Here is a 26,086-nt window from a genome sequence, read left to right on the forward strand (position 1 = left end):
TTGAACAAAGTATCCAGAGAGCAGTTCATAGTCTTTAACCAGTCCTTCAAGTTAGATATGAATGCCATGTTGTGAAACATTCACCGGGATGTTGCCAGACTCGGTGGGGCCAGTATTCTCTCTCTATATATATATACACACACACACACACTTATAACGTGTTTTCAGGAGTCACTGGTTCTTTGGCACACATGTAAAACACTTCTGATTTGCAGGAAATTGATATGCAAAATTGTGAAGTTCTAGAGCTATAGCTATTTTGTGCAGTCTTTGGGTTGCATTTTGTGCTAAACAGTTTTGGCGGGGGTGGGGGACTGATTTTAATTTTTATATATGGTTCTCCAGTTGGTTTCAAGAGCAAACAGGAGGTTAAGGACTATAATAAACAGGATTTGCCTCATTTGAGTTGTGCTATGGCAGGAAAGTGATTACCAAGTAGAACAGAACTCTTGGACTTTGAAACATACAAATGCAGCTGAACAATACAAACTAATGATTATCTTTTTAACAATATATTCTATAGCATAGAGATGCTAGATGCTAGATGCTAGATGCTAGATGATAGATAGATAGATAGATAGATAGATAGATAGATAGATAGATGATAGATAGATAGATTATAGGAGCCAGCCTCAATGCACTGGGAAGTTCTCCTTTGTAAACCAAATTGAAATGAATGGGAAAACTTCTTAGAATGGCCCTTTCACACAAAAATATTGTTATCTGTGCAGACTCTACAAGAATCATTAATGACAGTAATTAAAGAAGAAAAAGAAAAAGAAGAATTCAACAGAAATAAAATTCTTTGAGTCTGAAAGTACACAAACATACCTTAAAATGCCACAATTGATGAAATTGCTTTTTGCTTACTGAACCTAATCCATTACCTTGCTAATAAATAATCACATGCCTAATGACAAAAGGCATTCCAGTAAACCTCTGTGGTGCACAGATGTTTTAGTTTCATTTGAACTCTCAGAACTCATAAAAGTTAATATATATGACATAAAATAGTTTTAACAGAACATCTAATCTCTCATAGATCCTCCAAGCATTGTAAATTTTAGTTATTGTAGTATCTGTACATATATGTGCAGCTAGCTACCTTTGTAACCACCCCTCACTAATTTCTGCTTGTTAAATAAAAGCTATTAAGCAAGCATTGCCTCGCACAGTACCAGGAAGAGTGAATGCATCTAGTACTATTCTAAATACTTTCTACAGAATAGAGTTTGCTTCAAAGCTTGGGCAGTGATGCTATTAATGTGCTCAGTCATAATAAAAAAAAGTTGCTAGAGGCAACAACATCTCTAAACATCCTTTTCACACTACAAGCTATTCAAGATTCATAGTAATTTATTCGGCCACTTACCAGCAAACATGACAGCTGCTCCTGAATCTGTCCCAATGTTGTTGATATTTTTCCCACTCATACACATCCTCTCCCCTCCTCTTCTGGAAACTGTTTCCCTGCATTTCATCTGGCCATAATAAGTTCAGGCTTCTTTTGCCTTATTTACATTTTCTTTGCAGTGTCAATACACTTTACTGGACAGCAGCAAGCATTCTGCCAGGCATTTGAATTTCTTCCCACTGATATAAAGTCTTCTGCCTGGTGAACCTTAAATCTCTCTTCCTCACTCTCCTTTGCCAGCAGCCTGAGATATCTTGCTTCCGTAAATTTTGCCATCTCCTCTAAAATCCACACCACTGCATTTTATGTCTCACCGTAAGAGATACTTTATTCCTTTGCAGCCCTTCTTATGCTTTCCTCTCAACATTAAATCACAAGATTCTCTTTCCTGACAAACCAACTGATGAAAGTACAGCCCCTTTTCTGTGAGAAACATCACCTCCAGTCCTTCCCTCTCTAAGAAAGCAAGCATGTGAATTGCAAGGCAGAGGGGTTTCGCCTCCTTCTCAAATCCTCGCATGTATGTCTTGTTTGAGAAGCCTACCATTGGCTTATACCATACAATACAGCCATTTGGTACATGAGCAGAACTATTTGCTCAACAACACTGAATACCACAAATGGCCAGAGCTGTTAACTTAAAATCATACATTTGAGGTTGATGTGCAAGGCACAATAATTAACAACTTGAAATACATCAAAGATGCAAGTGATATAATATCAACAACCACAAGACTGCCTGTGTAAAGGTATACTTTTCTTCAATTTAGAAATAAAGAGAGAGAAAACAATGACGGGGAAAGGGGACTAACTAGGTTAACCTGCATCGGTGCTTCCACTTAATTGGTTTGCTACTGTCCAGCAAATATATATTGATACTAAGGAAACAAAAGCAAATGATTTTCATATACTGCATTGATTCACATAAAATATTTAACTGTCTCCTGGCTCAATAGACTGTGGTGTGGATACTTAATCAGGGGCAACATTAGCCTCAGATTCTCATCAAACAGTGAGGAGAAGCAAAAAAAGAAAAAGAAAAGAAAAAGCCAAGTTCTAATAATTTTAGTAGTGTCTGGGGATAATCACATGGCCCAGCATCATTATAGAAATGCAAACTATAAAGGGAATTAACGTTCTATTATTTTATAGTACTGTTGCATCAACACTAATTGCAAGCATGCACACACAGAGAGTAAGATGCAGCACAAATGCATTCTCTGCCAGTTATTTGAAGAACAATCTTAAGCACATATACTTGGAAAGTATGTCCCATTAATTTCTGGAGATTTAATTCCAAGTAAGTGTGCTTCGGAGCACAGCCTAAGGAGATATATCATCATTTCCACATGTAATGCATCAAGAAATAGGTCAGATATAAATATGCTTAAAATAAGATCTTATAAGAACCACAGGCTTCAAAGGATGCACCAGAAGTTTCAAAATCAATCTAACATGCAAAGCACTTCCTTAACATTTTGATTGAGTGTGAAAATAGTGTTTCTTCAGTGCTAGAGATACAGAGTTGTATTCAATGTTAGTTCTACTTAGAGTTGACCCATTGAGATAACTGGCATGGCTTAGATCCAAGTAACTACTCAGAATATGATTTAGTTGGCTATAATCCGAGATGCAAAAGTATCCCCTCATTCACCCCAACAAGGCTTGATTACAACTGATTGTGAGCAAAATCAGGAGTGACTCACTTGAGGTGGAGCCATAGCAATAGCTTCTTGGCAGAAGTGCCACTGCTGCTTACTTCGTGACAGCAAGGTGGGAGTTGTCTGGGTGCACTGGTAGGAGCACCAGACTGGGTCCAACGGTTCACCCATGCAGCCCTGCCCTTGCTGCCACCTTGCCCAGCAATCAGCAGTGATGCTGCTGTTGAGAGGCTACTGCTGTAGCTCCACCCCACCTGGCTAGCCACTGTTGAAAAGACTTGTGGTTGCCTCCCTCTGAAGACATCTCTTTCACCTTCTCAGCCTCCCAAGGACCTACCACAATTAAAAGAGGGCTGGTTCAAGTTCCTTGCTGGTGAGTCCAAGTGCTTTCACTGGACGGAAAAGGTATGTTGAGGAGTTGAAGCTCTGCTAACAACAGGATTGGAGCCAAAATGGGGACAATGAGAAATAAATGGGAAGCATCAACATCCTTGGGTAAAGTCCCAGGCATGCAGAAATCCATTTTTTAAGGGGGGAAAAATCCACAAGAGGATCCTCATCTGGTGGGAAAACACAACCACTCAATGAGAAATGAACATCCAGGAGCCACAGAATGTTGGGTTCCAGCTGGAAAAGAAAACCAGAAATCTATCCTAGTGGTGGGAGAGAGAAAGCAAGTGAATTGGTTTGCTTGATCCCTATGAAGCTTATATTGACCTGGAGGGAGGCATAGCTGACTGGAATTCTTAACTGGTCGCAAGCCCCACTTGTTACGAGTAATAGCCATTGTTATACCATGTCTAAAGCATCTTAGCGGCCACAGCCATCATGACATAATGAAGGAGTATTCAATTTCGTCTGATTGTTGTGTGTATGAAGGAGCAAGGCGGATGACCTACATTTTTACCCTATTGTCCTTGTTAAGGATCTATATTCTGACAAACTCATTTATCTTCCCCCCCTTTGAGACACATTCTGTTTAGGCTCATAGCCTTTGTGAGCCAGTCACAACTCTTTTGCAATTCATTGGTGAATCGTTACCAGTTTGAGATTGTATTTCCAGAATGCAAGTAGAAGGATATTACCTATATAGAAGGCTATGAATAATCCTGAGGTTTGTGTGTGTAATTTTTTTTATTCAATTTTCTGTTTTTCAATTTAGAATATTCATTTAAACAACCTTAAAATATCAATGACTTTCCTTATTCTCTTCCCATGGTTCATTTTGCATATTATGGAATATTTCTGAGGTTTGGAAGAGAGAGTGGCAGACCCAATCACTCAGTTCTTGTGTTCTGCTTTTCATGTAGATGGAGCCTGGTCATCCTAGTCTGAGTGCCAGTCATGTACAGGGGTGGGTGTGTGCAATGAATGAAGGACTGGATAACCCACCAGCCAATCTGCACTTCTCCCACAGGAGCAGAATTCAAGTCCGGTTTGGAAAATGGCAGGTACGTTTCAGGTGGGATTTCCTATGGGTGGTGTGTCACGCCTTCCTTCTATAGCACACGCCTGATGCCAAACGTGTGTAATGCTTTATTATTTACTGTTCACACTGTTTGCAAACTGTCAGCACAAGCTTCTGTTTGGTCCTTATTGGCCCTGATAAGAACAGAAACTTGTTCCTGAAGGACATGGTAACTTAATACCCATTTGCATCTTCTAAGAATAAGCCCAGTTCCCACATGGGACACTTCTACCAATCAAGCACAGATATGATATAGAGACTTTAAACAACTTTGTTCCAATTAGGACTGCCCAACCAGTTTGCAGCAGGGAACTGTGCTTCGCTTGCAGTGGCACAACAAATTCACATATTGTTCTGCTGTGTCCCTTCTGTCCACCCAAATCAAAATTTGTCTCTGGTGCCCTCTTCCCTCAAGAAGCCAGCAAGGTCTTTAGTCCAGCCTGTAAATTCGTGGCTACCCAATTTAGTCCTCCTTGGATCATGCCTCAATGAGACTGCTCCAAACTGATTCCGTCCACCCAAATCAAAGTTTGTCTGTTCCAAACTGATTCCCAATAAGCAGAAGGGCTTGAGCTCCCCTCCTTACATCTTCCACTCCATTCCTATACAGTGGTACCTCTGGATGCGAACGGGATCCGTTCCGGAGCCCTGTTCACATCCTGAAGCGAACGCAACCTGTGTCCGTGCGTACCGCGATTCACCGCTTCCGCGCATGACATCATTTTGAGCGTCTGCACATGCACAAGTGGCAAAACCCGGAAGTAACACGCCACACTCCGTTTCTTCCGGGTCGCCACAGAGCGCAACCCAAAAATGCTCAACCAGATGCTACTTCAACCCAAGGTATGACTGTACCTCTTTTCCATGTTTGTTATTTTCCCTGAGCTATTCAGGAAACTTAATGAGTACACAAGTCTCATGTTTCCACTTAAATAATACTTATCTGGGGTTGTTGTTGTTTTGAAATGCATTGGGAGGTTCTAAAGAAACCCTAGCTGCTTACTTGGACATCGCATGGCACGGGGCTAGAGGGTGACTTACAAAGAATGGCACTCCTTCAATCTCCGCATGACTGACATTGTCCTGAATGATTCAAAGTCTGCTTTTCAGTATTAGCAGACTGCAACCAAAATCCACAAGACTTAGCTGATTATAGAACACTGCTATAAAGCCATGACCCTAAACACTTTGGTCACATTTTCCATTTTATTTGAACCCAGATTTTTAAGTATCCATGGTGTAGTGCAATACAAGCAACCCCCGATTTGCGCAGGGGTTGCTTTCCAGGTCATCACATGCAATGGCAGAGTGCGCACAAGCCCCCTCTGCCCTGTTGCGGCCCCGCCCCCTTTCCCAGCCACTCCTGGGTTGCCACAATGTGCGAGTGCACAGTTGCGCATCAATTGGACGCATGTAAATCAGTCATTACTTGTTTCCCTGATGGCATACAAAAATTTCCTGATCAAGGACCCCAAATATCACACCTGTAATTTACCTTGCCATGTTGTAATAATAGGCTTGGTATCTGGGGGTGTGAAGAGACTGTAATTTAACAAAGATTTCCTTTTTTAATAATTTAATACTGATAGATATCAATGTGATCAAAACAGAGAAAATTATAAAAATGCCGGGTGGATTAAACACATGATTGAGAATCAGAAGGCATGGCTTCAGTTTTCATTGTTATCATACTGAAGAATTGCCTGGAGTTTATGCAACTAATGACGATGATGAAATCATGAGAAACAAAATTGATACCTTGAAAAACAAGCAAGGGAGGAAAACGGGAGAAACAGAACATAAAGTCATAACACAAGCTAAAAGGCACACGTTGAAAGTGCAATAAATATCTGCATTCCAAATCTACTACTTAACACACACACACACACACACACCCCGATCTGCTTGTGTAAACATTGTTCTTCACCAAATATTAGCTCTTTGGTATTCCCAAGGCTAACCTCAATTGAAGTTACAACCTGAAACAAAAATAAGAAGGTGCTGTGCAACCTTTAAAGACTAGCACATTTAGCACATACTTTGATGAGCAAGATTCCACTTCATTAGATGCATCAAGTGGACTCTAATCTACAAAATCTTATGCTCCAATAAATCTGTTAAGTCTTTAAAGTGCCACAAGATTCTTTCTTGCCTTTTTACTGCAGGAGACTAACACAACTACCTTTTTGTAAGTTGTCACCTGAATCAAATTCCTACTGCTGTTCTGACAGGGGTACAACTTGGTAATATGACTGTGCTGGGGGCATGTTCAGAAGCACTGGCTCAACAGTTTTCTTGTTAATTCCTTCTTCTATCCATTTCTGAGTCTGTGGATCCAATTCCAAACATTTTTTGTTTTGCTTTATCTAACAATAAGGCTTTGCTGGCGCTCTCCAATGCCAGCTACTTTATACACATACATGCATAACGTCAGCACAGCTTTTAATCCCATCAGGGCCATTCAACGCTTTCCTAGGCTGTTCTTTACAGCTGTCGCCTATATCAGATTTTCATTCACGTAAGAACAGAGGCAGTCAGAAGCCCAGATCTTCAAACTGTTTCAAACAACTGGAAACCCATGTAAACTTATTAAAGTCACAGAACTACAAATATTCAAAGTCTTAGTAATGACTGTGGATGTTGCAGTGCAACTCAGCAATATCACCAGCTCAAGCCTTTTCTCCTTCTCCACTCATTTAAAAGAGAATTAAAGCACTTGCTTTGACGAAATCAGGGACTTTAGATAAGTGTTTGGTTTCTACTGAAAAAAACATAGGTTCTTAGGAGATCAGGTCTGTTCACTACCAACACCAGCTACATCCACCCACCCATTGCAAAGGAATACAAATGGAATTGTTCTCTCATGTTTTTTTCAGCCTTTATGTGTGCGTGTATATATTTGCAAATGGTTTGACAACATAACTAAGGATGTTAGTTTCACTAATATGCCTAACAGAGCAATATCGTATTCCACACCATACTTGCTTATGACCATTATACAAATGCTGAAATTACAAATTTGCTGGGAGAATAAATTACTGTAATATCTCTATAAGCCTTCTGTAAAACAAGTGCTCACTGAAATAGCTTTTTTGTTTTGAAACAAAGGCTGACCCTTCTTTCAATTAAAAGAAAGTGCTTGTGGAAGCAGTTGCTGAAAACAGTAAGATATTTTTTTAAAAAAAAAAGAATAAAGAAATGTTTATTTATGCATATTTACTTCAGACAAGCCCTTTCCATGGATCCAGCCAGTACCAAGCTGAAATATCAGCATATGACTGTAAGGCGGAATAATTCAGGTAACTTTGGAGTGGGGGAAGAGACTGAGAAAGAAAAGAGGCTACACTGATTTCCTACCATTTTTTTCCAGGTACAGTTTCTTTATTTTGTTCCCAGAACCCCTAGGCTGTGTGGATGCTTTCTGTGCTACTGTAGGTAACCATCTATTGTGACATTCTCCCTTTTCTTTAGCCATTCACATCAACCACAGCTAATGAGAAGATACTCTGTCCTCAGCAGCGAGCCACTTTCATACCTAACAGCCTGTGGTTCTGCTCTGCTTTGAGACTTATTGCCTATTCAGGAATATATATATTTGCATTCCAGTAGGTGCTTTCCCATACCACATGGTTTCATTCAACTTGTGCAGCATGCCAGCTTTCAAGCAGCGGTGCCTTAAAACTGCTTTGTCCTGAAATAGGCATGAACCGCCCACCCGCCCCGACGGGGCCCCCCCACCCGCGCCGGAGGCCGGCCGACGCACTGGCCCCAGAGCCGCCCCCCCCCCCGCGCCAGAAACAGGCCCAAGGCCACCGTAATTCATATCTTTTTAAGGTCAACTGTCATTGGGAAACAAATGAGGGAACCCCAAAACATATGTTATGAGCCACACACACACACCCTTTCAGCTTGTCAATATGCAATGCCACAACTTGCTGCAACCTGCCATTTGCAAAACCCATACAGTACTACTATTATAACTCAGTAGTACTTTTGTGTCTATAACAAAGAACGAAGAGGTGTTAAATATTAGGGATTAACATACTGTGTTTTGCAAGAAAAATAATTCTATTGGAAAAACGCTGTTTTGAAAAATAAAGCCACATCAAATACATCAGTTGCATAATAGCTCCTAATTTTGAACTCAACACTCAAGTCATAAATAAAACATTTCAACAATTTTTAAAACACCTGAACATTATAAGTAATATTATTGTGCCTATTCTGCACACTTAAGTTATGGACTACATTTGTCAGAAAAACAAGTCTGCCACTGCACTATTCCTTCCCCCAACACGACTTTTATTGAAATTTTAAAAGGTATAATGAGAAACTGTAAGACTATATCAAATTTAAAAAGATGCTTTCTGAAGGCACTTAGTAAATGCTGATTTGGAGAAATAGTACCCCCCCCCCCAATATTAACTAACACAAAAAGGATAGTTTAAAGAAGACACCCAAGCCACACTTCAAAGCAAAACAAACTACGCAGCTACATTTTGTTAAACTCTCAAAGAAGAAAACCCAGTTTAAAAAGTCAAGTTATTTGTTTCCTTGAAACAATCATCACATGCCTGCATTTTAGATAGCCAAAGCAACCTGCAATCTGTAAACAGATTACCCTCATTCCTCCCTGTTAAATTCAGCAAAGAGCAGTGGAACAGAAAATTATATGTAGCTGGCAAAGTCACAACTCGCTCACATGCAGCTATGGAAGAAAAACCGGTACTTACAGAACTGTAAAATAAAATATCCCAGTTTCTCTTTTACATTTTACAGCAAATCAAACAAAGATCTCAGCTCTCATCAAGTCACTGCTTCCACTGTACTGATCAGCCAGGCAGAAAAGGCCCTTATGGATTCCCTATGCAGCTGGGAGATAATGGAACCATATTCTCAGCTGGGACTAGAGAAGCCTAACCGCTATGCACTGAGCACTGTATGGCTGCTCACTAGCATTAATCAGGAAGTACAGTGCTCCTGCTTTATGCCTCCCTTCCCCCAAGGACCTGCACAATTAACACATGAATCAAAGATGCACACATTGGGAGACCTTGTACACAGAAGGACATATAATCCCAGTTCAGGGATATCTGAACACTGGTTAGTTTTGTTCACTGATCAAGGATACGAGACCTCTTTTTAACTAAAGGCAAACACACACATTTATGTATATGGTTCCTGGATTTAAGTAACACTGTAATCTTGCTATGACCACATAACAGATGATTACATAAATCTCTGTAATTAAGCTGAATGCTTTGCATATACAGCATTGTACGATGCTATAAACCCAGATTTCTGTGTCAGGTCTTTTCTGAAGCAGTTAAATTTCTAACACACTGGGTTGTGTGTTTTGTTTTTTTAAAAGGAGTCTCCACCTTTCCTAATGCTTAGGCTGAGGGCAGGTAACAATTTTTAAAAATATGAATCACAGCACAATATTTAAATATAAAGCACAAAAATGAGTAACATATAAAACATAAAGGCCACAGCTGAACATCATGTTAGTAGATAGAGATTGGGGTCTGAGATACCTTTGTTTAAATTCAGGCATGGATAACTGGGTGGTCCTAAGCCTTAGTTATTTATTCCTCAGACTTCAGTTAAATTAAGATTTGACCAATTACATAGGGTTATCAGGGACAAACACTGACAGTTAAATGCTAATCATAGTATAAATGTTTGAGAAATTATCAGTGAGAAATATCCAACAAAATATTTGCCTGAGTAGACTGACTTCTGCTTGTGCAGTAGGAATTTCCCCCTCCCCCCCATATGACATACCACCCCCAAATCTGCTGGGGGAGGGGAGAGAATGTTTGCCTTACTGCTATGTTGGAATTCCACCCATTAACATCAAGTAAAATAATTATAAATTAATTACATTGTTATTAATTATTATTATTATTCATATTATTTATTTCTCTCAAACAAGCAGTGTTTTAAAGATTCTACTGTGTAAACATGAGGTTAAATTATGCTGCCATTGAGCACTTTCTCATTGCGGAAGATGTGTGAATGGGAAATGGGACAAGTAATCATCACTATCAGGACAGCTTCCATAGACGCAAGGTGGGAGGTCTTGCTGTGCCTTGACAACTAACACGTTAATTATGGTTAAGCTTTCATAGACAAGAGTCAAATTCACCTGAATGGATTGTCATCCTCAGTTGGCAGATGCACAGGTACACACAGAGAGATTCAGAGAAAAAAATAACTGGAAATGATGCAGTTAAATTGCAAAATATGCATGGAGTACAAGCTGTGACAATTTTATGGGAAGCTAAAGAGAAGCAATGTTATCATTCACAAAAGCAATAAAGGTTTGGTGATAACTTCCAAGCATTCTTGAATCAAGTAAGACTTGCAGTGGGAAAGGACGCTCATGAGCCTGGGGTTGCACCATCAAGCAATTCACAATTCAGGTTCTTTGGGATTACTTGACTGACAAGGTAGCAGCCTGTATGTTACCAGATACAGTGGTACCTTGGGTTAAGAACTTAATTTGTTCTGGAGGTCTGTTCTTAACCTGAAACTGTTCTTAACCTGAAGCACCACTTTAGCTAATGGGGCCTCCTGCTGCCGCTGTGCCGCCGCTGCATGATTTCTGCATGATTTTCATCCTCAGTGCCTAGGACTTGCCGATCGTATGGTCGGCAGGTTCGAATCCCCGCGGTGGGGTGAGCTCCCGTCGTTCGGTCCCAGCTCCTGCCCACCTAGCAGTTCGAAAGCACCCCTAAGCGTTTCCGTGTGCTGCGCTGGTGCTGGCTCGCCAGAGCAGCTTCGTCACGCTGGCCACGTGACCCGGAAGTGTCTTCGGACAGCGCTGGCTCCCGGCCTCTTAAGTGAGATGAGCGCACAACCCTAGAGTCGGACACGACTGACCCGTACGGGCAGGGGTACCTTTACCTTTACCTTTATGTTTGCCCAGCTGGATTTGTTCCCAATGGTTTTGGTTAGCCAGTCATGATTTGTGTCTCAATCGCAGCTGTCTATCTGGGATGACCTCAGGCAAAAGAAAATCATGACCACCAATCTACCAATGTCATGTTTTCCCTGGATCTTTGTTATGTTATGGTTTGTTTGTTTGTTTCTTTGTTTCTTTGTTTCTTTGTTTAACACAGGTATGACCTACTGGTGGATGGCGATCTACTGGTCGATCGCGATCTACTGGTCGATCCTGGGCCAAAAAAAAAAAAAAATCAACAACTCTGTGCAATCCTGGGTAGATCACTGCCAGCTTTTTATACTGGGAGTAGATCACAGTCTCTTGGGAGTTGGACGTGCCTGGTATAATGGTTGGGGGACTAAAGAGCAGAGAATAATATGTTTATACAAAATATACAATCAATCAATTTGTGATGCTTTACTCATTGTTCTGAAAGTAGGTTGTTGGTTTTTCAATGTTGCCATACACTTTTTGTCTGTTTTCTTATGGAGAGTATGTCACTATTGTAAAAAAAAAAGCCTTCAGCATAGTTCATTATAATCTACAGAGTGCTCTGGTACCTGAACCTGAATTAGTGAACACAAAAGGGTTGAATAGGGCATCCATTATCATTTATTTTTGAATGCTGATTTCTGGTATTCTGATAGAAAATGAAGCACTGGGCACTTTCTGATTCACACATGCATATAAATAACTTGATTTCTTTATATGATACTACTGACTGCTGAATGTGTGCAATAACACTACTGAAAAGCATTAAAGCAACAATGTGCTATTAAACTTCTGTCTGTTGTTTTTGAACTGAAGTGGTTCATTAATGCCTGCAAGTTACAACTTCATATTGCAGTCATCAAGTGAACGATATTTACTGTAGGACAGCAAGTTACAAACATAGTTTAGAAACAACATGGAACTGTTCTAAACATGAAAGTCAGGCTTGGGGAAAAAATCCAAACATTTGCAGAAGAGCAATTAAAAACAATGTGGAAGGGTGGGGGTGGGGGATAAAAAAAACCCCTCAGTCCAATAAAGTATAAGCATGTTCAGTGGCACAAAAGGATATAGCTGGTTAGAAGCATTAAAAGGAGTACCCCACCGTGCAACGTTTAGCAGCTAATCCTTCATAGCAAATTCATAAAGATCTGAGATACTCTACACATTATAAAGCTACCTGCAGCATTCCACCCTAAAGACCACTTCCATTGATAAATTATATCACACCTGAACCAACATATCAATCAAAATATTACCCTGTTCTAGAGGGCACAAAGGAGATATGAAAGACTTTTTCACAATTCCCATTCATCTCTACCCAGTTGTCAGTACTCTACACTTTTCCTTGCTGTTGGTTCCTCTGGCTATCCACGCATATGTCGGAAGGGCCATAGCACTGTGGCAAAAATTTGAGTTTTCTATGAAGAAGTTTGGAGATTCAGTCCCTGGTTGCTCCAGGTAAGGTTGGGAAAGACCCGTTTGAAGCCCATGGAAGCTGCTGGCAGTAAGTGCATGATAGCTAAAGGGACAAATGGTCTCTTGCTATAAGGCAGCTTAGCAGTGCAACCCTATAAATGTTTACTCACTTTTAAGCCCCAGTGAGTTCAAAGGAGTTTGCTCTCATGATCTTACATGCTAGGTACACCTCATGTACAGGGTTGCAGTCTAGGTATAGTTTTATCAAAATATGTGTGGATTATAGAGAAAGCAATGTTGGAGTAATAATTTTTTAGACTTTCAGGTGTATCCCAGGAAGCTAGGATAAGAAACTATTCAACTCAGTAGCAGACAGTATTGTGGGGCAGCATCGAATAGCTGACCTCCACTCTTTTGCCTCCTGCTGCTTACAAGGAGGTAGTGCGGGAGAGATAAGGTAGATGCGATGTGATTTCACCCATGGGAGCACTGAAGTGGCTCCACCAGTGTGTGTGCACAAGCCAGCTCTCTGCCTCCTCTTTGCCTCTCTGCCTCCTGATAAGTAGCAGCGATGCAACTAACCAGAGGGCACATGAGGTACTGATACTGAGGATGGATGGCGGCTAACAGATTGAGGTTGAATCCTGACAAGACAGAAGTACTGTTCCTGAATGGTCCTGAATGGGGTAACTGTGCCCCTGGAGGACCAGGTGCACAGCCTGGGAGTCATTTTGGACTCACAGCTGTCCATGGAGGCGCAGGTCAATTCTGTATCCAGGGCAGCTGTCTACCAGCTCCATCTGGTACGCAGGCTGAGACCCTATCTGCCCGCAGACTGTCTCGCCAGAGTGGTGCATGCTCTAGTTATCTCCCGCTTGGACTACTGCAATGCGCTCTACGTGGGGCTACCTTTGAAGGTGACCCGGAAACTACAACTAATCCAGAATGCGGCAGCTAGACTGGTGACTGGGGGCGGTCGCCGAGACCACATAACACCGGTCTTGAAAGACATACATTGGCTCCTAGTATGTTTCCGAGAACAATGCAAAGTGTTGGTGTTGACCTTTAAAGCCCTAAAAGACCTTGGTCCAGTATACCTGAAGGAGTGTCTCCACCCCCATCGTTCTGCCCAGATGCTGAGGTCCAGTGCCGAGAACCTTCTGGCGGTTCCCTCATTAGCAAAGCTACAGGGAACCAGGCAGAGGGCCTTCTCGGTAGTGGCGCCCACCCTGTGGAACGCCCTCCCATCAGATGTCAAAGAGATAAACAACTACCTGACATTCAGAAGACAGAGAAGTTCAGGGAAGTTTTTAATGTGTGACATTTTCGTGTATTTTTGGTCTTTTTTGGAAGCCGCCCAGAGTGGCTGGGGAAAACCTGCCAGATGGGCGGGGTACACATAATAATAATGATGATGATGATAATGATGGTGGTGGTGGTGATACAAATGTTCCCTTACTCTAGCTATGACAACTGCAGTTGGAATCCTGTTTTGTAATTGAATAAGATGTATAAGACACTGGAAGAAGCTGCAGATAATTAAAAACAATAGCATAATCCTATGCCTGTCTACTCTTAAGTAAATACCATATATTTCAACTGGATTCAGCCCCAGGTAAGTGTAAACAGGTAAGATTGGAGTCTGAAAAGTATTTCACAGTGTGTGTTTTGTTGGGTAAGGCTGCTGTGAGAAGAACAAACCACACACCCCAAATCCAAGTACTGTATTTGGATTTGTGTGAATCACACGGCCTGCATCTCTTATTCATCTAATGCAAAAAAAAGAGGAGAAGGGAAATTAGAAGCACAACTTGCCCATTACCTTGTAAATATGCCATCTTCAGAGGCCTTCACAACAATTGCATTAAAAAGAAACCCAAGCGTACTTACATAAACAGTGTGCCTCATTTCCTGTTTGTAAAATACAAGGCCATTAATCTCTTTCTGTCTCACATACAAAATGGTTATAGCAATGATAATTACCTACTCCACAGGGGTGTATTGAGGCTTAGTTAATATTTAAAAAGCAATTTGGTATTTATGGACAAATGGTACTAAATATAGGTGTAGTTTATTATTGCAATTATTATTACTGTCACTTCCAGATATAGTTCATTCTGTGCACTGTGCACAAAATATCCTGTGTCTGATTTTGCAAAGTGCATTTGAGACATATTATATCTAATAGCTATGGAGATACTGCAGTTCTCATATCACTTCACAGCTACAACAATGACTTTAAATGGTAAGCCAATGAGAGGCACAATTTGATGAGTTCCAGAATTCTACCATCAGCTTTAGTCCTCTTTGGATAAGGTCCCAAGTTAACCAAAACCCTGAGCTCTGGAAAAATAATAACAGTATGTACCAAGTACAAAATTCTTTTCTCTGGCATTCCTGGTAGGGTACATAATGAGGACTGGACCCAGGTAAATAAAACAGTTTACTTTCTGGAAGACTTTCTGGAAGACTTTCTGGAAGAAAGGGAGGCTGGACCACATACAAAAAAAACCCCCAATAAAATTAAATATTGTAGACCCAGTGCTGATAAAGTGTATAGTTTAGGCCTGCCCAATATGCAACTCACCAAAATGAAATTAGTCCACCACACATGCATAGTGGCCCACCAGCTCAATAAACAATATATTGTGCCTCCTGCCTAAAGCCCCAAAGACAGATTGCTTGTTAATCTCCTGCACCACAGTAATTTGCGGTGATGCAGCATCACCTTCTGATTTTCTATGTAAAAAGCAGCAGAAGACTTGCCTGAAAATGTTAAAATATGCAATAAAAAAGAGAGTAACCCAAGAACAATAGACTCTTCAAAAGTATGAGAAAACCATGTGTGCTTTGATAGCTTATTTGGCTGGTGTGTGGTGGGTGTGGATTACAAGTGGAAATCTCCCCCCTGGAGGGCACCAGATTGATGAAGGCTGCATACAATACTGCAAACAAGTGAGCTCCAGAACTTCTACTAAATAGTTTTGCACTAAGAAAACACACCAAAAGCCTAAATATAATGCAGAAGTTCCTGCATACATGAAGGGCAACATAACTCTCTTCAGATTATGATTCTTCTTCTGTGATCCAATACAGCAGATTAAGAATGCTTCTGAGATGAGAGATTCCACAATATATTGTTAGCTGAATACTGCCCTGTACAGAGACAAATTTGCTTGAAGGATGCTCTTGTGAGCCAAGTGCTGGAGGCTATGTCTTGAACATTCTGCATCCTCATCACCCTAGATCTTACATGCTAGGTACACCTCACATCACCCATCATTTTCTTAGAAGATCACAAAGATGAAAAGCAACTGAAGAAACAGCAGCAACCAAACTCTTGCTGCAAGCACCCGAAGCAATAGTAGCAGGGAATAAAGGCTCTATAATGTTCCCGCCTGGAAGAGAAGACTATGTTCTATTAATATTCCTTGAAAGAACTCTCCAAGGAGGAATTGGGCAAAGAAAGTCTTCTGTTCCCCAGGCCAGCTTAGATTCCGGGAGTTCATTTCAAAAGCAGAACGCCAGAGCATATATCCCCACCTCCTCAATCTCCTAGAATCCCAGATGACTAGATATATCATATGAAGCAGAAGCAGTATATAACTGGGAGATATGTGAAAAATAAGAAGAAGCTTGGTTCAGGTTAAAATGATATAACATCTTTTTGAATTGGCAATCCTGGGGAAAATCTCCACAACCACAATTTTGGGCAGCATTGGGAGCTTTCTTCTAATTTTAATTGTGGTGGTATGTGAAGATTCCCCCCCCCCATTTTTTTTAGGACTGTGCTGAGGTGGTAAGAATTATACCTCTCCTGCCTCTATGTCATTTTAATGAATATTACCTATTATACTGAAGGCGCGGGGGGGGGGGTGCTCAGTTGTAGTTGCTCATAATGAAAGTAATGCCGTATTTACTCGAATCTAATACTCAGCTTTTTAAATTACATTGCAAAAATTAAGGTGTCCATTAGATTTGATGGTACGTTTACATTTGCCAGCAAATACTTTGGTTTTGGTTTCAATGTTCTGAAAATTGGGGCGCACATTCGATTCGATGGCGCATTAGAATCAAGTAAATGCAGTATCTAGAGAAGGTCTACAACATGTTTGTGTGAATCACTGAATACTTTGTGTGAATCTCCCACAAACTACTGATACGGCAAGCTTTCCAAATGTTTTGCAAAGGTAAGAACATAAAGAAGAGATTGCTGGATCAGGCCAGTGGCCTATTTAGACCAGTATTCTGTTTTAATAGTGGCCAACCAGATGCTTGTGGGAAAGCTGAAAGAAGCAACCTCTAGATGGGTCTGGGCAATATGAATGCTGGGCAGAGCACTGAGAGGCGTTTGTGCCCACTCGTCCCTGGATGCTCTCTATGCCAGCTGAGGCAAACTTGTATTCCATTCCTTGCTACTGAAGTGGAATAGGAAAGGTGTTGTAGCAAAAGGACCAGCTTAGCATGGTGAGTCTTCTACGCCCTGTCATTGAGACTGAGGAGAAATTAGCCTGGAACGTGCACACAAATACACACCCAAACATTGCCTGCTCTCTCTTAGGAGAGGGTGGAAGGTGAAGCATATTTTATCCTTTCCAATTATCATGGTGAAATAAATGACAAGGTCTCAACATTAAAATGTATGGATCTTCCCTAGCCTTCCAACAAAGGTCATTGGGAAGGAGAAAGTAATTATCTTGATTACTAATTGGTCATCTCTTTATGGGAAGCTCCCATGAACCTTCAGTCTCTGTGATCAAGCCAATCTTATCAACTAGGGGCCCCTCATCTTGGATAGTATAATTGTTTTAAGAACCCTGCTTGGCACCAGGTTCAATCTCAGTTTATAGACTTTCCTAGTGATACGAAGAAGCGAATTCTTGGATGATACATGAGCTACTTGAAACAGCAAACTATTCACTCTTCATGGTGTGAATCCACTTATCAGCAGCCAAGGAGGGGGCAGGGAAAGAATTCTCAAGGATCTGAATTACAGTAACAATTTGCGCTTCATCAGATTTGATAGTGTCCCATACATAATGAAGGAGACTTCTTTGTAGGCCTTCATAATGGATGTCCAAGTATCTTGTGCCTCGGAATGCAGCACTGTCAGGATAGTCAATAAGCCATTTAAATTGTTGCTCCTCTGCATCTCCATCAAAACTCAACCATTCCACATGTCATGTCAGAGGAAGAAAATAAGCTCAAGAAAGAAGTTTTTTAATCTGTTTCTAGGTGGTTGATACCTTTGGCACTCTGTGGTCCTTTATAGCTTTTCAGATGAGCTTTTCAGAGGGTTCCCTCAGGAGATCAATAGCTCATCATGTCTTCAAGATGGCTTGTACTCCCTTGTGCCTCATGCCCACTCTACATTAGTCACCCCCCACTTCTTCTTCAAAATTTTGTCACAAATAAAACATTCCTTTGTAGACTGGCCTTTTCTTTTTCCCTTCAGAAAGTCGACATTCTAGCCATATTGACAAGAAGCGCCTCACCATTCTTATTCCTTACTTCACATGATGCCTTTGGGGAAATCCCTAATTCTAGTTGAGTATAATGGTTATGCCTACAAATTAAAATACCCACAGAATATTGAAAGCAAGAGATGTTCTTGTTTACGACAATTAGCATTTATACACAGGAAAAAAAATATTTTCATTCCACACAAACAAAGCTTTTGATACCCAAAGGCAATTAAATTTTATGTTAATTCAATTAAAGATCTACAACTCAGCATGTACATTTGTTGTACTTTTCAGGGGGGTTTTCCTCCTTGTAAAGTTATTTTTTATTAGGAAGAGCAGAAGAAGATTATACACATAATTATTATCATCGCCCTGAGAATCCTACCACCTTTGTGGTAGCATTCTGAAATCAAACAGATAGCGGCAGCACGCAAAGACAGCATTATTTATTTACTCATTTGAACAGATTTATACCCCACTCCTCTTTCTCAGCCACATGATTGAAGAGCATGAATATATATGCGATGATAGTAATATGCTGAAGTCACCATGCAAAGGCCAACCAATGTACACAAAACATATTAGATGATTCTTTAGGTGTCACAGACTGTGTTGCATGTGCTTGAACAATTAAAGGTCTGGTTCAGAAAAAGTTCTGACCCATGACATAGTAATACGGTTAAAACTAATTAAGTCCAGCCCTGGAAATTTAATGTAAGATGCTCTGTACTACAGCAGCCCCAGTCAGCATGGTGAATGGTCAGGGATGACGCAGTTCAACAACATCTGAAGGCCACAGGCTAACTTCTCCTGCTTTAGAAGGTGGTATATTATACAAATAAAACAACATTCCGTTGCCCATTTAGTTGGATCTATTTCTTCAATCAAATCAATTTCCCAGATTTGTTTTAGGAATTCCAAGAATCCCTTTCACAGAACTGAAGAGTCATCTGCAATGCAGGAATCACAAATAAAGCATCCCTGACCAGTGCTTTTTTCCTTTAAAAAAATGTTTAGGAATACTCTCATTTTGACTCAAGAAAATCACCATTTTATAGTTCAAATTGGGGAAAATAAATATAGTAAATGGAGAAAAGTACAAAGATTCACAAAATGTTTAGGGGGTACACATACCCCTGCATCGCCCCAGAAAAAAAGCACTGTCCCTGACATCTAAACTCTGCTTAAAAACCTCCAATGAAGAATAGCTCACAACCTTTCAAGGGTGTTTGTTCCACTGTCAAAAATTATAAATGAGAAATTAGTTCCATGGGGGGGGGTTAAATTGTACATTTAAGAGTGAATTTTGCAAAGGAATTATTGGTCTAGTGCAGGCTTCCTCAACCTCGGCTCCCCAGATGTTTTGGGACTACAACTCCCATCATCCCTGACCACTGGTCCTGCTAGCTAGGGATCATGGGAGTTGTAGGCCAAAAACAGCTGGAGGGCCAAAGTTGAGGAAGCCTAGGCTAGTGGTCTGCTTAGTCTGATTACTAGTTTCAACAGATCTTCAACAGTCTAATTCAGCTGATTTCTCTTTTCTAATTAACACCATATATTGATTGAATACAATCAGTTGCTAATATCCAGGGTTGCCTTGGTTTAGACTGCTATAACATTTCACATTATCTTCTCTGCTAACAAAGATTGCCCTTTTCTATGCAGTGTTCAGGATTGCAGTCACAATGTTAACATAAGATACCACTAGTCTAGCTAAGTTTCCATGTTTATGCTTCCGTGGTCCATATCACACAGTATTGGTCTCAGAGTTTTCAAAGAACATATCTGGAACTAACAAAAATGCTAGGATTTTTCATCCTTCCTAGAAGAATGGGTCACATTAACTGGTGTAGTTAAAACTGAGTACTGGAGGCAATCTGATATAGACCTGTATTGTGGCTAGGTTGTCCTGTAGTCCCTTTGGAGTAGAATTTAGAAAATGACCGTATGTAAGGTATGATATACAATGAAATGAGAGGAAGGCTAACTTGCAACCCTCCAGATGTTGCTAAACTTCAACTCCCAGCATACTGACCATTGAACATATTTGCTGGGGCTAATGGAAGTTGGAGATGAACAGCATCTGGAGGGCTGCAGGTTAGCCATCCTTGCAATAGAATGAAGAATTGTACAAAATTACAGCTCTAATGTTTTACAGAATATAATCAGCTGAGACCAGCAGATGAAAGAAACAAGGCCATTGTCAAAATCTACTTATATTTACATTCCTGTTGTTCATAATTAGCAGAATTATCTTCTTCATAAAAGCCTGCATGTGTGGAGCTGTGAGTCTGAAAAAGTATCCTTCAAACTATGTTTTATATTACTTTTCATGGTTCATCTCTTGTTGTGGAAATCATTATTGCGTTACTTGCTTAGAACAATAGGCTGTGAAAGCCATTCAAACAAAGCCCTATGATTATTTATTGCCTCGTAGCAATCTGCTGAAGCATCAATAGTAAATATGAAAGGTCAGGAACAACATTAACTACTAACCTTCCGAAAGCAAACCTTTGTGTGATAGATGATGACAATGACTAACTTACATGACTATTCGGCACTTTCCCTAGAGAACGTGCAAAAATATGTTCATTCTCATGCTATTATTATCCATATTATTCACTTTTCACACAGAGAAGAGAGTCCCAAGCAACTTAGAAAATAAATGACATTAAATATAATCATAAAACAATCATGAAGCATAATAACCAAGCACAGTACATATATAACAATTATTCCAATTGATGTGTGCACTGATAGCTTTCTAGGGGTGCATCCATTTGCGGGTGAAGCTAAACAAAGTTATGTTGTGCAGTTATTCATCATCATCATCATCATTTATTATTTCTACCCCGCCCATCTGGCTGGGTCTCCCCAGCTACTCTGGGCGGTTTCCAACAGAAGGTTGAAAATACATTAAAACATCAGTTATTAAAAACTTCCCTAAACAGGGCTGCCTTCAGATGTCTTCTAAATGTCAGAGTTATTTATTTCCTTGACATCTGATGAGAGGGCATTCCACAGGGTGGGCGCCACTATTGAGAAGGCCCTCTGCCTGGTTTCACAACAGTATTCTGTTGCTGTTATTGTTCTTTGTTGCTACAGAAGGCAGACTGGAAATTGTGAGGAAAGAGATTTTGGCAAAATGTTCAGGGACACTTTCTGGTGGCATGAGCTGTTCAACTGTGGAACAGACTGCCTTGGGAGATAGTGGACTTTTCATGTAGATGCTTCATGCATAGCACATCTGCAAGTAGTACTGTGGGATATGGGGTGGTCTAAATAACACCCAAAAGTTCTTTTGAAACCCTAGGATGTGGTTTCAAGTCTGTCACCCCCCCTTTTTTAAATATACAAATTATATACAGAGCATCAATATGCATACTGACATTCACAAATAATAATAGTAGTAGTAAATAATTCACATGTCCATCAAACTGCCCAGTTTCAAAGAAATGCAAGAAGAATTAAGAATAAAGTACACGACTATAAGCCAAATTTTTCAGCACAATTTTTTTATGCTGAAAAAGCCCCCCTCGGCTTATACTCGAGTGAGGGTCCTTTTGTGCTGCTCCTTCCTCCTCCGCTACCTTTGCCGCTGTTGACGGCAGCAGAGGAAGAACGAACATCTTGAAAGCAGCCCTTTTGGGCTGCTTGTTCTTCCTTCGCCGCTGCCGCCACCACCAGGTTTGTAGTGTGGTGAACCGAGTCGATAATTTTTCCCAGTTTTTGGTGCTAAAGTTAGGTGCCTCAGCTAATATTCAGGGTCGGGTTATACTCGAGTATATACGGTAAATTTGCAGCGGTATTATTCTGTTATTGATAAGCACTCCAAACCACATACATGGAACTCAGTTGCATGAAATACTTTCCACGCTCTGTATAAAGGAAGGAAGAATTCTGCATAAACAAAGAGATAAACCGATGCACTGGATTATATAAAATATTGCTGCTAAACCCAGCAATGTCCTTACTGAGATAACTGAGTAACTGCCCACTATAGTGCAAACAAAATTCTGAAATGGCACAAACCTGTGCTTTGCATGCAGCATAAACATAATGTCTCTGCCAAATCATATGGTTAATCAAATCTACCAACTTTGATGAAGTTTATCTTATAAATCTTCATTTCACATTCTTTTTTGCAAGATTTCTTTTTTCTTTTTTTAGGAAGGACAATTCTCACTGTTTCACATGCCTATGATTGCACCAGATCAGCAAATAACACAAAAATATTTCAATTTCATAACTAACAGGAATATAATTTGGAAAAACAAAAACAAAATCTGGTTGTGTGCCAAATGAAAACTAATGCAAGTCAGCAACTCTCCATGGGGCCATGGTAAGATGAATGATTTGATCCCTTCTGTATTATTTATTATGCCTTTTTATCTATGAATTTTAAACTATCCATTACCAGAAATGATGCCTATTTAAATAATATTATGACAGTGAGTTTTTTCTTTTTCCTAAAAGCTCTTTCCATCGAATCTGCAGTTAATACCATAGACGTTAAGCCTCCATACTTCTTCCAATTGTTGTCAGTCTATATAATACCCTCTGTATTGTACGGGATTATTTGCTTACTTGCCGCAGCATGCAAGAATGTGAATTGCTAATTGGTATCCAATGCATTTTAAATAATTAGTGATGATTGCTGTATTTGAAGTGTAAGCGATTGTAAAATGTGCTGCTTGGCAAAAGTCCAGAAAACTAACACAGTATTTGGGATAATTATAGACAGTTAAATTGCTTTGGGTGTATTAATTGATAAGGTACATAAAAAGTGAAGGAGAAAAGTAAAAGTGTCTTAAATTCTGTGTGGGTCCACAGTTTTGCTTCTTAGGTTCTGGCCTTATATTATTTGGAAATGTGAGTAATTTGGGGCCTACAATTATTATTTGATTTAAGTTATTTGGCCTTTACACTTTATTTGCAAAATAATTTCTATACTGACACCATTAATAAAAAGAATCATAGCAGTGAACAGCATAAAATCAACCATAAAATTACATCCACAAAACAAGCACCAAATACATCATGTTGTTTCAAATACACACATTTGAATAACCTGTAATAACTGTCTCCATCACTCAGCAAACTCCCTTATGGGATGTTTTCTTTTGCAGAATGTTAAATACTATTATATTTCTAATGAGGTTGTTCCCAGAACGGCACTGCAATTCTGGCAGCCCAACGATACCACTGTACTCCATTATAGCCTGAACACAGCACTAAGGAAGTATAAAATAGGGATGGAGGAAAACCACATTTCCCCTTCTCAGTATTTCTCCATTCCTGCCTTATTCAAACCTCTGCCCATGTTTAAAATAGACACTTTTCCCTATCCCTTCTTGCTCTCCCATTCCTCAGCTGCCTCACATGAGAAAGGTAAAGGATGTGGAGCCCTCAAATATTCCCATGATACTTTATTCAATCCTGTGTTCTTGTAATATAATAATAATAATAATAATAATAATAATAATAATAATAATACTGAAATCGATTCCTCACCAATGTTCTGCTAGTTCCTTTGGAGCAGGATACACCAACAGTAACAAAATGTTTGGTATTAGTATAAGACAGCTTTCTGTAGACAGATAAATCAAATGATAACAAATTTAAAGTGCTTAATAAGAACCTGTATCCGAACATCTTGACTGGGCTTAGTTTCAGCGATTACACTTAAATAATTTTTTTGCTGGTTTTCATTTGTCATATTTCTATTTTGGTAGCATTTTATTTCATTTATTATTGCATTTATATATTGCCTTCCTGCCAAGGCACACAGTACAGTTATTCAATATTTATCTATATTTTATCTTATATTTCACCAAAGTATTGTTACTTTCTCTGAATCCTTGGCATGGAAAGAACTAACATAAAATGAATGAATAAATGCTTGCAACATACAGTATTTGAAATGGTATTCTACCTTTTCTGTAGGAATTTGTCTATCAATGTTATTAGTCATGCTAGCTTAACTCCAGATCCAGACACAATAAGCCCTAAATAACAGTTGTGGAGAAACAGTGGTTGAGGGCTGTTGCCTTCAAACCCTATCTGCGGGCTCCATGGAAGTATCCGGTTCCTACATTATGATGCTTGGTTCAGAAATAAAAATTCAAGAACCAACATAGAGCTCCTTGTGTTACATCCTTGAAAGCTATATAGCTGAACTAGTGTAAAGCACTCATATCATTAAAACCGTTTGATGTTGTAGGGTGTTTGTTTGTTTGTTTATTTGTTTGTTTGTTTTTTGCAGGGTAAGGAATTCAGTTTGATTGTATCAAACTGAATATGAGTTGATACAGTGGTACCTCAGGTTACATACGCTTCAGGTTACATACGCTTCAGGTTACAGACTCCGCTAACCCAGAAATACTGCTTCAGGTTAAGAACTTTGCTTCAGGATGAGAACAGAAATCGTGCTCCAGCGGCACAGCAGCAGCAAGAGCCCCCATTAGCTAAAATGGTGCTTCAGGTTAAGAACAGTTTCAGGTTAAGAACGGACCTCCGGAACAAATTAAGTACTTAACCCGAGGTACCACTGTATATACATGCTAAATCCTTATCTAAAAATGCTAGCAGCCACTCAAGAAGCTGACTTTTTTTTTGGGGGGGGGGGACTACGACACAGTTACAAGTAACACATTAACACAAATATTCATTCTGATTATTTTTAGTATTCTGACATTTGTGTGCACATGCATTAAAACAACAAATATTTTAAACACAATTTCAAGACATTTATGTAATCTGCATTCTCCCCTTCTCTCAGAGGACCCTGAGAGTGAGGATAATGAACTGGAAAGGCAGATTTCATGACTCATGGGTGTGCATTACACATGTGCTTAGGCCAATGTGCCATGCCGGAGGACACATAATCCTCTCAGGGATGGCTTGGTTGCTCTTTCCCTGCCCACAGTCAATCCTTTTAGAACTTATTTAAACGTCTGTCACAAGGAAGATGGAGCAAGCTTGTTTCCTTCCGCTTCGAAGGCTAAGACCCGAACCAATGGCTTCAAGTTAGAAGAACAGACATTCTGGCTAACCATCAGGAAGAACTTTCTGACTGTAAGAGCTGTTCAGCAGCAGAACACACTCCCTCAGAAGGTGGTGGACTCTCCTTCTTTGAAGATACTGAAGCAGAGGTTCGATGGCCATCAGTCATGCATGATCTAGTTGAGATTTGTGCATTCCAGGGGTGGACTAGATGACCCTTGCGGTCCTGTCCAACTCTACAATTTTATGATTCCAGTCATGTGAAAGCCCACACAGCCCAAAGGTGTTTGGTTTAGTTTGGATGGCGTGTTTAGCATCAGCTTTAAGATAGGCTTAGTACTGTGGCATCAGAGTTCTATAGAAAGTGAAGACTTTCAGCTGATGCCTTCTTTTGAAATTTATTGTGGTACCTCAGGTTAAGAACTTAATTCGTTCTGGAGGTCCGTTCTTAACCTGAAATTGTTCTTAACCTGAAGCACCACTTTAGCTAATGGGGCCTCCCGCTGCCGCCGCGCCACCGCCGCACAATTTCTGTTCTCATCCTGAAGCAAAGTTCTTAACCCGAGTTATTATTTCTGGGTTAGCGGAGTATGTAACCTGAAGAGCCTGTAACCTGAAGCGTCTGTAACACAAGGTACCACTGTATTTTAAAAACATGTGATTATCCTGAATGTTTACAGTGTCATGAAACATGATCTTACTTTCTAACCT

General features: G+C 40.1%; 1 protein-coding gene across 8 annotated transcripts in view; it reads right to left on the reverse strand.

Moving 5' to 3' along the window:
* Nucleotides 1-26,086, reverse strand: part of LOC309524607 (contactin-4) — a 547,669-nt gene that overhangs the window by 294,611 nt on the left and 226,972 nt on the right. The window contains exon 1 of one of the 8 annotated variants that reach the window (XM_082209346.1): nt 23,885-23,900. The exons of 6 other annotated variants lie outside the window; for them this stretch is intronic. The gene's annotated coding sequence lies outside the window, so the exon portion shown is untranslated. Of the gene's footprint in view, nt 1-1,372; nt 1,789-23,884; nt 23,901-26,086 lie in introns of those variants that run through there. One more of the 8 variants, XM_082209345.1, reaches the window with a different exon arrangement.

The sequence above is a fragment of the Podarcis vaucheri genome, assembly GCF_965113315.1.
Source record: "Podarcis vaucheri genome assembly, chromosome: 2".
Lineage (NCBI taxonomy): Eukaryota > Metazoa > Chordata > Lepidosauria > Squamata > Lacertidae > Podarcis > Podarcis vaucheri.